At 40.1% G+C, this 13,681-nt stretch overlaps 1 protein-coding gene across 7 annotated transcripts in view; it reads right to left on the bottom strand.

Annotated features, from left to right (window-relative positions):
- Positions 1–13,681, bottom strand: part of RGS6 (regulator of G protein signaling 6) — a 544,877-nt gene that overhangs the window by 518,008 nt on the left and 13,188 nt on the right. The window lies entirely within an intron of this gene.

The raw sequence follows: 13,681 nt of genomic DNA, 5'->3' as shown, positions 1-13,681 counted from the left end.
TTTATATCCCCTAGGATGGCAAAAAGAGTAAAAAAGACAAACCTCAAATAACAAGTGTTGACAATGATTTGGAGAAATATGAACACTGTACCTTGCTCGTAAGAATGTAAAATGGTCCAGTCTCTATGAAAAATAGTTTAGTGATGCCTCAAAAGTTGACACATAGAATTACCATATAACCTGAAAATGCAACGGTACCCCCAAAGAACTGAAAACAAGCATTCAAACAAATACTCAAGCACAAACATTCACGGTAGCGCTATTCGCAATCAACAAGACATGGAAACTCAATGTCCATCAACTGACCAATAGATAAACCAAATATGGCCTGTCCCTACAACGGAATAAAATTCAGCCATGATACCCAATAGTGCAATTGCTGGGTCATAGGGCAGTTCTATTTTCAACATTCTGAGGAACCTCCATGCTGAAAGAACCTAGATGTCCATCCACAGATGAATGGATCAAGAAGATGTGGTATATATACACAATGGAATACTATGCAGCCATCAAAAGAAATGAAATCTTGCCATTTGCGACAACATGGATGGAACTAGAGCGTATCATGCTTAGCGAAATAAGTCAAGCCGAGAAAGACAACTATCATATGATCTCCCTGATATGAGGAAGTGGTGATGCAACATGGAGGCTTAAGTGGGTACGAGAAGAATCAATGAAACAAGATGGGATTGGGAGGGAGACAAACCATAAGTGACTCTTAATCTCACAAAACAAACTGAGGGTTGCTGGGGGGAGGGGGTTTGGGAGAAGGGGGTGGGATTATGGACATTGGGGAGGGTATGTGCTTTGGTGAGTGCTGTGAAGTGTGTAAACCTGGTGATTCACAGACCTGTACCCCTGGGGATAAAAATATATGTTTATAAAAAATAAAAAGTTAAAAAAAAAATTCAGCCATGAAAAATCATAAAGTATTGATACACCCTACAACATAGATTTATCTTGAAAACATTATGCTTTATTAAAGAAGCCAGACACAAAGATCACTGCAATGGACTGAATGTTTATATCCCCACCAAAATTCCCATGTTGAAATTCTAATCCCCTAGTGTGATGGTGTCAGGAGGTACAGACTTTGGGAAGTGATTAGTGCCCTTATAAAAGAGACCTCGGGGAGCTCCCATGTGAGAACACAGTGAGAATACAGACATCCAAGAACCAGACACCACATCTGCTCGAGCCTTGATCTTGGACTTCCCAGTCTCCAGAAATATGAGAAATTTCTGTTGTTTATAACCCAGCCAATCTATGATATTCTGTTATAGCAGTCCGAACAGACTCGGATAGTCACATATTGTATGATTTCATTTACATGAAATATCTAGAAGAGGTAAAGCTAGAGAGATGGGAAGCAGCTGGGCCGAGGGCAGAATGGGGTTATTGCTTAATGGATATGGGGTCTCCTCTGGGATAACGAAAACATGTTTGAACTAGATAGGGGCGATGGATGCAGAACGTTCTAGATGTGTTGAATGTCACTGAAATGTATACTTTCAAGTAATTAATTTCACATTATGTGAATTTTACCTGATTAAGTAAAATGAATATTTTTAATTTGACCTTTTTAAAAAGCCTGAAAAGATATCAGTGAAATAATGACAGCATATGGAATTTTTGAGAAAAGAAGTTCAGTTCTTGGTCTCACACTATATTTGCTGTGCTACTTCACACAAGTTAAACAACCTATTGGGTTCTCTTTGTTAACTTCCTTTTAAAACAAAACGTACCTGCTGGGTACCCAGAACCATGCTAAGGCACCTCCCTCTACATTGTTCTCATCAGTTAAATGTGAATTCCATGAAGTACTTACAAGTAAGAGTCCAATAAACTGAGTGTAAATGTATCATATAAAGCCATAAAAGTCCTATACAAATGTTATCACTAAGCTAAGAGCCTGCCTGGGTTATTTGCACAAAATTCATAGGCTTTTCATTAAAAAAAAAAAAAAAACTTTTATAAATACCACACTTGACAGAAAAGGCCATTTCAATTCAAAAGAAAAACTCAGGAAATATTTTATTGTAAAATAAGTTGGTACCAAAGGTCATTACATAAAACAAATTTGGGTGGAAGATGGACAAGAGACAGGAATTTGTCATTTGTGCTAAGAATTTAAATGCCCTTAGTAAGTATCCCATTTGAATGTTGCTTGCTTTCTTTATCATTTGTGAATTAAGAAGCATTATAAAAGTTAGATTACATAAAGAGATAACGTCATTCTCTTATCTCCACGCATTGTAATGTCAGTGTTTCCATGAATATAGTACTACATGGAAATGCTGATTATTAATTCCAATCAGCGGCTTTTAAATAAAAGAACACTGTGCTAGTATATTTTTAAACAGCTACTTATTTGCCTATTCCTTTGCCTGAATACAGAATATGACAGAGCATGAAAAACAAAAAATTGAGTCCATTTATGTCTGCTCATTTATCTATGTAATAGAGCCATTTTGGGTTTCTGGCTTTGTTTGTAAATGAACACTCAGACTTTAATGAGCATATTATCTCCCACCTGGAAAACTGTGCTGTAACAGCAAGGTTGGGAATGACCTAGAAACAATCCTGTCAGCCCTGCCTTTGCCTTTCCCTGGCTGCCCCCCCCCCCGCCCCCTACAGAAACATTTCTGGTGTTACAACAGGGCTGAGGTTCCAGGATGGGGACTTGAGACCACCAACTGATGGCAGACCGTCTCCATGGCAGGAATTTCAGTGAGTCTCGTATGTAGTAGAAAAGTTTCTATTTTTGGTTCCTCTAGCAGCTCATTTTGAAACTCAATGTCATTTAACTTTTCTGTGTCTAGAAAGAATCATTTCTAAAATAGTGATCTAACCACTTTCCAGTGTCAACAGATGTTAGAGAAATGGGATGTAAAACCCGTACAGGTAAGGAGGTTATAATTATATTCATTGACTATGAAGATAGGGTTCATGACAGTAAAGGGCTAGATTCTCATTCTTTCCAATACAGGATGAAATCTTTATTTTTTAAGTTAAGTATGACAGAAATGAAACAGGAATATTTTAAATTTTACGATAGTGAAAACCCAAAAACTTTTTCACGATATCTCTACGTACTTCATGTGTTTGCACACAGTAAGTAATTCAGGGCCTTTTATTTTAATATTTGAAAAACATTCAATGTTTTTCTGAAAACACACAACTACACTTCAACAGAAAGAACATGTTAATGATATTCTTTTCCTATCATTAGATTACAGCTAACAAAGGGGAGAACTGAAAACGTATTAAGAGCCTGAGTTTTAAAGTCCCCAAGAAGAGACAGGTAGCTCAGTGTTTACAAGCTGCTGTGTGTCATCATCATACATCCAGATTTTGGCTCCCCCACTTATAAGCAGTGTGATCTGGGGCAGTTTACTTCACCTCTCTGTGCCTTTGCTTCCCTATCTGTCACCAGTGTCCCAGTACAGTGGAAAGCCTTGTGAACTGGGTGGTCTCGTTCCCCGACCTGATCTGTAATTAAGTAGCTGTCACAACCAGGTCAAGTCACAGCCTCTCTGGACCCCAGCTGGACAACAGCTGTAAAAGCCTGCATCTTCACTATTCCTTCCAGTTCTGCCCTAGAGCCTCAGAACTTCTCATTTCTAACTCCCCTACGAACGCTCCTCAGAATGTTCCATACCACCTCACTTCAATCATCACAGCCTATATCCTAGCCCATGTCCTCCGGCCATGGCAGGGCTCATGCTGGACTTGTCCGAGAATCACAGAACTGCTGGAGCGAAGCATCCCCTCGCAGACTCCGCATCCCTCCCCTTAAAGCAATTTCTGTAATGCCACCCCCCCCCCCAGCTGCAGTGGGACTCTGCATTTCTTGGAGCAAACACATTGAGCATCCGTGCACAAGGCTGCATGCTAGGCCCTGGAGATCCAAAGATAAATCAGACACAGATGCTCTCATTAAAGTGTTCAGAGTCCAGGAGGAGGGGGACAGACACGTCCACAGAAGCAGGACATTGAGCCGTGTGGGTGTTTAGTTATGCTGGCACAGGGCAGAACCTGCTAACTGAGATCAGAAGGATCAATAGGAGTCTGGGGGAGGCAGAAGAGGCCATGCCAGCCAAGGGGAAAATACAAGCATGGCCCTCTGGAGCTCCCAGAAGCAGGAGGCACCCAAAAGAAAAAAAAAAAAGACCATCTGATCTCAAAATTGAGCAGAACAGTCAAATGTGGGGTGAGAAATAACAGAGCTTTGCACCTCTCTTTGTTTACTCATTTATCATGGATGTCTACTCAAGACAGTTCTGCTTGGGTGGTCTTTGTTGGTGGGGTTCGCCCCTCTCTCCCCAGCACCTTGGACAGGACATGGCATATTGTAGACACTCAAATATTTTTGAGTGAATGATGAAACTGATGAGATTCTACCAAGATGCAGTGTACTCCTTCTGGAACATTCATCTGGACAACAAGCCTTTAAAACTGCCCCCACAAAGCAGGCTTTTTATTTTCAAAGAGCTATGTGCAAAATCACACTTGCCCACAGGGTTTATTGGTCTGGGTCAGCCCTGAACTCAGGAATCCACGAGGTATTATTTACTTATTTATTGGAGAGAGAGAGAGAGCACACAGGCACAAGCAGGGGGTGGGGAGGGGCAGGGGGAGAGAGAATTTTAAGCAGGCTGCACACACAGCATAGAGCTTGACATGGAGCTGGATCTCACGACCCTGAGATCATGACCCGAGCCGAAATCGAGAGCTGGACCCTTAGCTGACTGAGCCACCCAGGCACTCCATCCATGAACAATTTAGGTAAGAAGGAACATGTGGGAGGATGGAAAGTACAGTGAGGAGAGACCCTGTGAATAACAGAACAATGGAGTGTCTATGACTCAAACTCTGATTAGTAAATCTTCTGCAAATCAGGACTGCAATTTACTCCAAACTTCTGTTGTGTTTGTAGCTTGCACTTACAACCAATGCCAGCTGTTTTCCTTTGTAATGCCAGCCTCTCCAGAGCAAGCGAAGCCTAGGGTCCAGCAGATAACAACACTGAGCCTAGCAGGGAGAAGGACCTCCAGAATGTAGAAAAGGAAGAGGCTCTGAAGTCAGATCAGAAATAGCATCTCGGCTCTGCTACACCAAGACTGCTGGGTAGTCTTTGGCAATTGACTACCTCCCCACACCCCCAACTTCCAGCTCTTCACCTGAAAGATGCGAGCCCCCTACTTTGCAGAGTTGCTTTTGAAGAGGAAATAAAATAAGGCATGCAAATTCCCCAGTGCAGAATGAATGTAGCCACTGACCAGCAGTCTGGTTTCATGAAATCTTAGGCCACCAGTGTCAAAACTGTTGGAGAAACACTTCACCCACCTCGGGGATTCAGAGATGAAGCCATCAGCTGTTTAACAAGCTTCTCTGGTGATCCTGACTCACAACTGAGAGACGGACCACTCAGTGACCCTCCAATGCCACTGAGATCATTGTCACATGCAGCTAAAAGCCTTACATGTCATGCCTGCCCCTCTTTGTGTCTAGCTCTCAAAATCCCATTCAGGGAAATATCTTGCAGGAGAGGTAATCAAAGCCTGACTGTAATGTAGTCTGAATATTTGTGCTGCCAAATAAGAATTTCTGTTGATGTTATTTCCTTTCCTCCATATTGTATCAACTTCACATTGTTTGCCTCAGCCCATTAAGACCCAATGGATTTTTTTTTTCTGACATCAGCAATGTTAAGCACTTCAGGAAAAAAGATTTACAAGATGTGTGCTAGCTCAGTAGTACAAGCTTGTTTATATAGCTCTAATCTGACTGAGTGGGCAGGAACCTCCAGGGGAAGAAGACAGAACAACAGCTCTGAAGAACAAATAACTCTTTCTGGTTAGAGGTCTGCCAGTGTGACATTTCCTACATAGATGAACTCAAAGTCCAGATGCTCAGTGGAAGAGGAAGAATCAGCTTCAGGTCCTACACCAAAAATCCTAAAGCAAGGTGCTGGAGCTCAGGTCCTAGGGGCCAATTTTGGTGGCCATGCCAACCACCCAGGATTCTACTGGGATATAATCACTTGGTCATTTCAGGACATCAGTTAGCATTCGGTGGGACCCAAAAGCTGGTCCAGGACTTGAACCAGACTAGTAGCCACAGAATCACCTGGGCTTGACACTAAAGATACATGCCCCTGGGTCCCCTGATCCAGAAATTCCAATCTGGTAGGCCTAGAGTTGCCTCTGGGGATTTATAAGTTGAACAGTCCCCAGGTGATGTGGAAGCCCAGTCGGGTCTGGGAACCACTGATCTAGATTCCACAAGGCTGCCTTCCCTTCACCTAACCCCTCCACCCCAGCCATGCCGCCTACTGTCTGGGAAACCATGCGGGGTGAAGCTCCCTCAGCTTCCCTTGTATTTGGGCAAAGACTCTCTGTGCTGAAAAAAGCAAGGGTCCTGGAGTCAAAGAACAAGCTCTCAATCCTGGCCACACCATGTGATCATGAACAACTTAGCGCTATACTTACTTAGTCTCTCTGAACCTTGGTTTCCTCATCTATAAAATGGAACAAATACCAATCACCAGTATCAGGCATTCGGAGCCTTGTCTGCTTCTCAGAATTGCCCAGGGAAGGTATCACAGCAACTTCAACAGGAGGCTGTTACTATTTCCAGTCTACCGATGAAAAAACTGAGGCCCAAGAACATAGGCAACTTGCCAAATTAAAGTAGCTTGTCAACCAAGAAACTAAAATCCAAACCCAGGACTAACTCCAATACCTGTATACTTTCCAACTTCTCAGTCTTGGTCTCCAGTGACATCCCCTATATAAAGTATTCAAAACAAAACAAAACAAAATTTTGGAAATATATAATATATATATATATATATATATAAAATATACAAAATTTAAATATATATACACATACAAAATATAAAATTCAAGTATATACTTAAATATAAAGTAGTTATCACCTCTATACTACATATAAAGTACTTAGCAGTAGGTACTTTTGGTACATTGTACGACTGGCACATAGTAGGTCCTCAACAGATGTGTGGTTCCTGCCTTCCATTTCCTAGCAGATCGGTGAAGTTGACTTCCCCATGCCAACTCCACCTTAAGACATACATAAATACAAGACTCTTCAAGTTGCCACAGCTGCCTTACAGCCTAACCAAACTAATTTTATTAAATTTTGCTTACAAAGATAAACACTTTTGCATTCTTCATATTAAACAAAAGTCCTAAAGAAATTAAACTGGGAGAAACAGGATGTTTTTCACATAACGGGATGGGTTGGCCATATGATGTGGCTCACTGTTCTATTACTGCTGAAAGTTCAGGTCCTCCCAGGCATCCTTTCTCACCAGTGTTCTTAGCCCCACACTGCTCTGGACACCCCCAGACCCTGCCACCTCCCCATCTATTCTCCCTGCCTTTTGAACTCTTCTTCTATTAACAGTTTGTTTCCTATGGCCTTACAGTTTTTCTCCGAATTTTAACCTTCAGTAACCTTCATGGAAACCTGGCTTCCCCCCAAAATACTCCCCTCTCTGGGAGCCCAGCTGTTCTCACCCCACATATCTCAAACCAGAAAGTAAGATGAGCATCCTCCTGGTTCCCCATTGCTGCTTCAAACAATTTCTCTCCCGTCTTCCTACACAAATTCCTGCTCCTGCGATGCTCAGATTATCTAGCTATGCCACTTTCCATCCATCCTCACTACTGTTTCCTGCCTCTCTTCCATGAAGCCTTTCCATTTCCTGAGGACTCCCACTTTCAGTTCTTTGAGGTTTCCTTCATCCTTCACTGCTTCATCAACCTCAATGACTTGAACATCAAAGACCTCTCTTGAAGGCTGGTTCTTTCATCCTTTTATTTTCCCACCCAAACCCTTTTCCTCCACCCCACTGCCTCACCACTGACTCACATGGCCACATACTGAACCCCATCATCAAAGGTGGCCATGCCACCTCAGATACCAGTTCACTTACCAGTTATTTCCAGTTCACTTACTATACATACACTGCACGCATTTTTCAAATTTATTTAGACATTTCAGTCCATGAAACTCACGAATTTTTACCCTCTATTACTACTCCTCCTCACTCTGCCTTTACATCCTTCCCTCAGTAAGCCCATCATCTTAACCACTCAATCATTCCCTTGCAAATATCCTAAACTGCCTCAATATGTCCTTTCCACAGCAGATTTCCAGGCAAAACTCTGACACCAATGGAACCAGAACACCCACCACACAATATCTACATAATATCTCAATATCCAAGCTCACACCCAAGCAGGTGTACTCTTCGTGGTGGGAATGAGGAAGAAATCACATAACCAGACTGACCTGGCTCGTTTTAAACGCATAAGCCCAAACCTTAAATTAGTCAACACTGCCTGCCAAATCTAAGATGTTTTCCCACCAAAGTTGCTGTCTCCTTATCTGATTGGCTATCTCATATCTTCTTTTTGTTCCATCTTCACAAACAATCTCAGTGTGTGAGAGGCTCACTCCAAAATTCACTGAAGAAACAGAAGTCAGCAAAAGGCAAATCTCTCATCTTGAGGCACCCTCACCTAAACCACCATGTTCTTTAACTTTCCTCCTCTTACAGTAGAGGAAGTATTGTCATACTAAAGGGAAGTCACTCTTGCTCTTCATCGTAACATGATAGAATTTCCTGGGGCTTCATTATGATGATAGTGGATTATAGATCAAACATCGGTAAGACACAAACTCTCTGAGGACTTCTCAGAGAAACCTAAAGTCAATAGAGGAGACACAAACAAGAACACAAGTGGAATTTGAAGTTTCTAGCACCTACAACTAAAGGAAACATTAAACACAGCTCAACTCTTGGTTGGTCAAGATAAATAAAACCTCACACTAAATGTCGTTACCTGAGATCTCATTACTGGATACACCATGTTTGGCTTTTGACAAAAAATTACAAGGCATATATAAGACAAGAAAAAACACAGTCTGAAAGGACAAGCAATCATCAAAACCAGACTCAGGACAGAGATGCTGAAATTAGACAAGAAATTTTAAATAACTATGATTATTATGTAATAGGCTCTAATAGAAAAAGTAGACAGTAAAGAAAGTGGAGGAATAGAAACTCTTAAAAACCCTCAAAAAAGTAAATGTTAAAACTCAAAAACATGTTAACAAATGAAGAATGCCTTCCAAGAGCTCACTGATAGATGCAAAATGGTCAAGGAGTGAATCAGTGAGCCTGAAGGTCAACAGAACCTTCTCAACCTGAAAAAAAAAGAGAGAAAAAGAAATTTCTAAGAACAGAGACAGAATATCCAAGAATTATGGCACAATCCAAAGGTATAACATAGGTGTAATTGGAATACCAGGATTAGAAAGAGAAAGGAGTAGAAATATCTGAGGGAATAATAACTGAAAATATTCCAAAGTTAATGATATACACCAAACCACAAATCAAGAAAAATCAGATAACACCAATCACTATAAATTTTTTTTCATTTATTTATTTTCAGCATAACAGTATCATTATTTTTTCACCACACCCAGTGCTCCATGCAATCCGTGCCCTCTATAATACCCACCACCTGGTACCCCGACCTCCCACCCCCTCGCCACTTCAAGCCCCTCAGATTGTTTTTCAGAGTCCATAGTCTCTCATGATTCACCTCCCCTTCCAATTTACCCCAACCCCCTTCTCTCTAACTCCCCTCTTTCAAGATATGTCTCCAAAGGCAAAAGAAACAAAAGCAAAGATGAACTTTAGGGACTTCATCAAAATCAAAAGCTTCTGCACAGCAAAGGAAACAGTCAAGAAAACAAAGAGGCAACCCACGGAATGGGAGAAGATATCTGCAAATGACAGTACAGACAAAAGGTTGATATCCAGGATCTATAATGAACTCCTCAAACTCAACACAAACAAAACAGACAATCATATCAAAAAATGGGCAGAAGATATGGACAGACACTTCTCCAATAAAGACATACAAATGGCTATCAGACACATGAAAAAATGTTCATCATCACTAGCCATCGGGGAGATTCAAATTAAAACTACATTGAAATATCACCTTACACCAGTTAGAATGGCCAAAATTAGCAAGACAGGAAACAACATGTGTTGGAGAGGATGTGGAGAAAGGGGAACCCTCTTCCACTGTTGGTGGGAATGCAAGTTGGTGCAGCCTCTTTGGAGAACAGTGTGGAAATTCCTCAAGAAATTAAAAATAGAACTTCCCTATGACCCTGCCATTGCACTCCTGGGTATTTACCCCAAAGATACAGATGTAGTGAAAAGAAGGGCCATCTGTATCCCAGTGTTTATAGCAGCAATGGCCACGGTCGCCAAACTGTGGAAAGAACCAAGATGCCCTTCAACGGATGAATGGGTAAAGAAGATGTGGTCCATATACACTATGGAGTATTATGCCTCCATCAGAAAGGACGAATACCCAACTTTTGTAGCAACATGGACGGGACTGGAGGAGATTATGCTGAGTGAAATAAGTCAGAGAGAATCAATTATCATTATAAATTTTTTAAAAATACAACCCGCAAAACATTATATATATATATATATATATATATATATATATACACACACACACACACACACAAAATGTAATATTACTAAACCATAAAAAATAAAAATTTGCCATTTTGCAACAACATGGATAGATCTAAAAAGTCTAATGCCAAGTGAAATAAAAGACAAATACCATAGGATTTCACTCATATGTGGAATTTATCAAACAAACTTAAAATAAGACAAAAAAAAAAAAACCTCTTAAATATTGGAAACAAACTGGTGGTTGCTGGGGGGGGGGGGGTTGGGGGGAGGATGGGTAAAATAGATGAAGGGAATGAAAAGTACACTTATGGTGAGCACAGTGTAATGTATAGAATTGTTGAATCATTATACTATATACCTGAAACTAATATAACACTATGTATTAAAAAATTAAAAAGTAGCAGACCTTAGGCCCAGCTAAAAAAATAAAAATTTAAAAATTTTTTTAAAAGCCTAGGTGTATCATATTTCAATTGCAGAAAATCAAAGACAGAGAGAAGATCTTGAAAGACACCACAAGGCAAAACCCTTACCTTAAAAGAGAGAAGCATAAGAATCACAGGTGGCTTCTGATCAGAAACTATGCAATAGCAAGACAGTGGAGTGAAATAGTTAAATAGTGAAAGAAAAAAACACCAAATTAAAATTCTGCATCTAGTGAGATTCTTCTTCAAAATGAAGGAAAAGATAAATCTTCTCAGACAAATAAATAATGACTAAGTTTATCTCTAGTAGATCTACCCTTCAGGAAATGCTAGAAGTTCTTCAGGTGGAGGGAATTACATAGGTCAGAAACTTGGGTCTACACAAATAAAGAGCAAGCATCAGAGAAGAAATAAAGGGAAAATAAAATCCTTTAATTTTTAATTGACTTAAGAGAAAGGAATAGACTCTCTTGAACAATATTCATGGGACAGAAAAAAATTTTTTTTTAAAGATCAGCATATCAGGAGTGACTGAGTAGTACAGTCAGTGTCTGGCTCTTGATTTTGGCTCCAAGTCATGATCTCAGGGTGGTAAGATCAAGCCCCTCCTCGTTCAGCAGTAAGTCTGCTTAAGTTTCTCTCTCCCTCTGCCCCTCCTCCCACCTCTTTCTCAAAATAAATTAAAAATCTTTAAAAAAGAGAGATTAGCATATCCAGGCATAACACAGATCTCTGGAATAGCTCTTTGTAACCAACTAGTTCAAAGGTTGGCAAACTGAGTCTGAGAGAACAAATCTAGCTTGCTGCCTATTTTTGTACGGTCTGTGGGCTAAGGCTAATTTTTACATTTTTAGAAGGTTGCAAAAACTTACAAGAAGAATACTTTGTGACACATGAAAATTATACAAAAATCAAATTCCTGTGTCCATAAATAAAGTTTTATAAATAAACACTTGTGTTTACTTATCGTCTGTGCTGCTTTTGCACTACAACAGCAGAGTCAAGGCACTGCAAGAGAGACCATATGGCCCACAAAGCTCAAAGTATTTACTATCTGATCCTTTTCATAAAAAATCTTCTATTCCCTGAACAAGCCCAACCATCTAATTTTTCAGAGGATGAACCCAAAGTCTGAGAGATCAAATTATATTCTAATGTCATCTGGCTGGTTAGTAATAGAGCCAGCATGAAAATGTAGGTCTCCGGGTTCCAAATGTCTTTCCTCCCACATGAAAGGACTTATATTTTATTAGTATGAGATCTAAAATCATAGCGTCTAATACTACTGACTGTAGGGACTGCAGAAGCAACTCTTGTTATTCTCTGATTTCACATGATAACGATTGTATCCCTGCCAGGGAAGAAGTAGGAGTGACAGAGAAGCTTTGCCAATTTTTATACACAAGAAGGGGATGACTAAGAAATAAAGAGGAGGGTGTGCTCCCAGAGGACCTAAGAAGAAAGGCACTCCTATTGGCTTTTTTTTTTTTTTTAAGAATGTCAGTTATATTCCTTGAGATTTTGTTCGTTTTTCTTCTTCTTCTTCTTCTTCTTCTTCTTCTTCTTCTTCTTCTTCTTCTTCCTCTTCCTCTTCTTCCTTTTTAGAACTGGTAAAGTCATTACCTTTTACCCTCAAACTAGGCATTTAAATATCTTTTTTTTTAAGATTTATTTATTTGACAGAGACAGAGATCACAAGTCGGCAGAGAGGCAGGCAGAGAGGTGGGGGAAGTAGGCTCCCCACTGAGCAGAGAGCCTGATTCAGGGCTCAATCCCAGGACCCTGAGATCATAACCCCAGCTGAAGGCAGAGGTTTAACACACTGAGCCACCCAGGTGCCCTAAATATCTCTTTTAATCCACATAGAAAGTACTTCTTTTCTATGACTCCCTACTATGCCTGCGTTTGGAGCAGCAGTAACAAGCTTTTCATCTTCTGGAGATAGCAAGATTTAACAAATAAACAACAAAATCTATTCAGGAAGCTCATCAGGCAGAAGCAAAATAGGTCAAAAAAAAAAAAACAATTGAATAGGTTTCTGAAGGTTTCTTATACTTTTACTTGTATTTGATGAAAAACAAAACAAAAAAAGGTTCGATTAGTGTATACTAGTTCCTACAAGGAGAGTCTACTTTATTATAGAATGACCCTCAAGAACTAGGAAAGCCAGATAAAATATGAAAAGGGAAAGCTCCCGAGGCAATGAGGACATGTAAGACCACGATCAAAAAAAAAAAAAAAGAGGGGAAGTGGGGGAGTGTCGAGATGGGCCAGACATTCCACGCAACTATTCTATAAGCATCTAGTCAAATTCAGCATCTATTCAGGAAAATACTCTTAGCCAATTTTGAACATCAAGGAACTGGCTTAACCTAATAAAGGGTATTTATGAAACATAGCAACCATAATATTTAATAACCACACTTTGAAAACTTTCCCACTGAGATTAGGAATGAGACAAGGCTGCCTGCTATGACTACTTCTATTCTCTGTTATAGTAGAAGTCTAAGCCAGCACGACAGGCAAGAGAAAGAAATGAAAGGAAGCAAAGGAAGATTGCAAATGAAGAAGTTAGTTTGATTGTGCACATGGAAATTCCATAGTAATCTACACAGAACTCTTTGAATTAATAAGGGAATAAGGAAAGTCACTGGATTCAATGTCAATAAATAAAAATCAACTGTATTTTTGTATACCCATAGACTAA

Source organism: Mustela nivalis (genome assembly GCF_964662115.1).
Source record: "Mustela nivalis genome assembly, chromosome: 6".
In the NCBI taxonomy this organism is placed as follows: Eukaryota; Metazoa; Chordata; class Mammalia; order Carnivora; family Mustelidae; genus Mustela; species Mustela nivalis.
The sequence above is the reverse complement of the archived record's forward strand: the minus strand, read 5'-3'. Positions and strand labels throughout refer to the sequence as shown.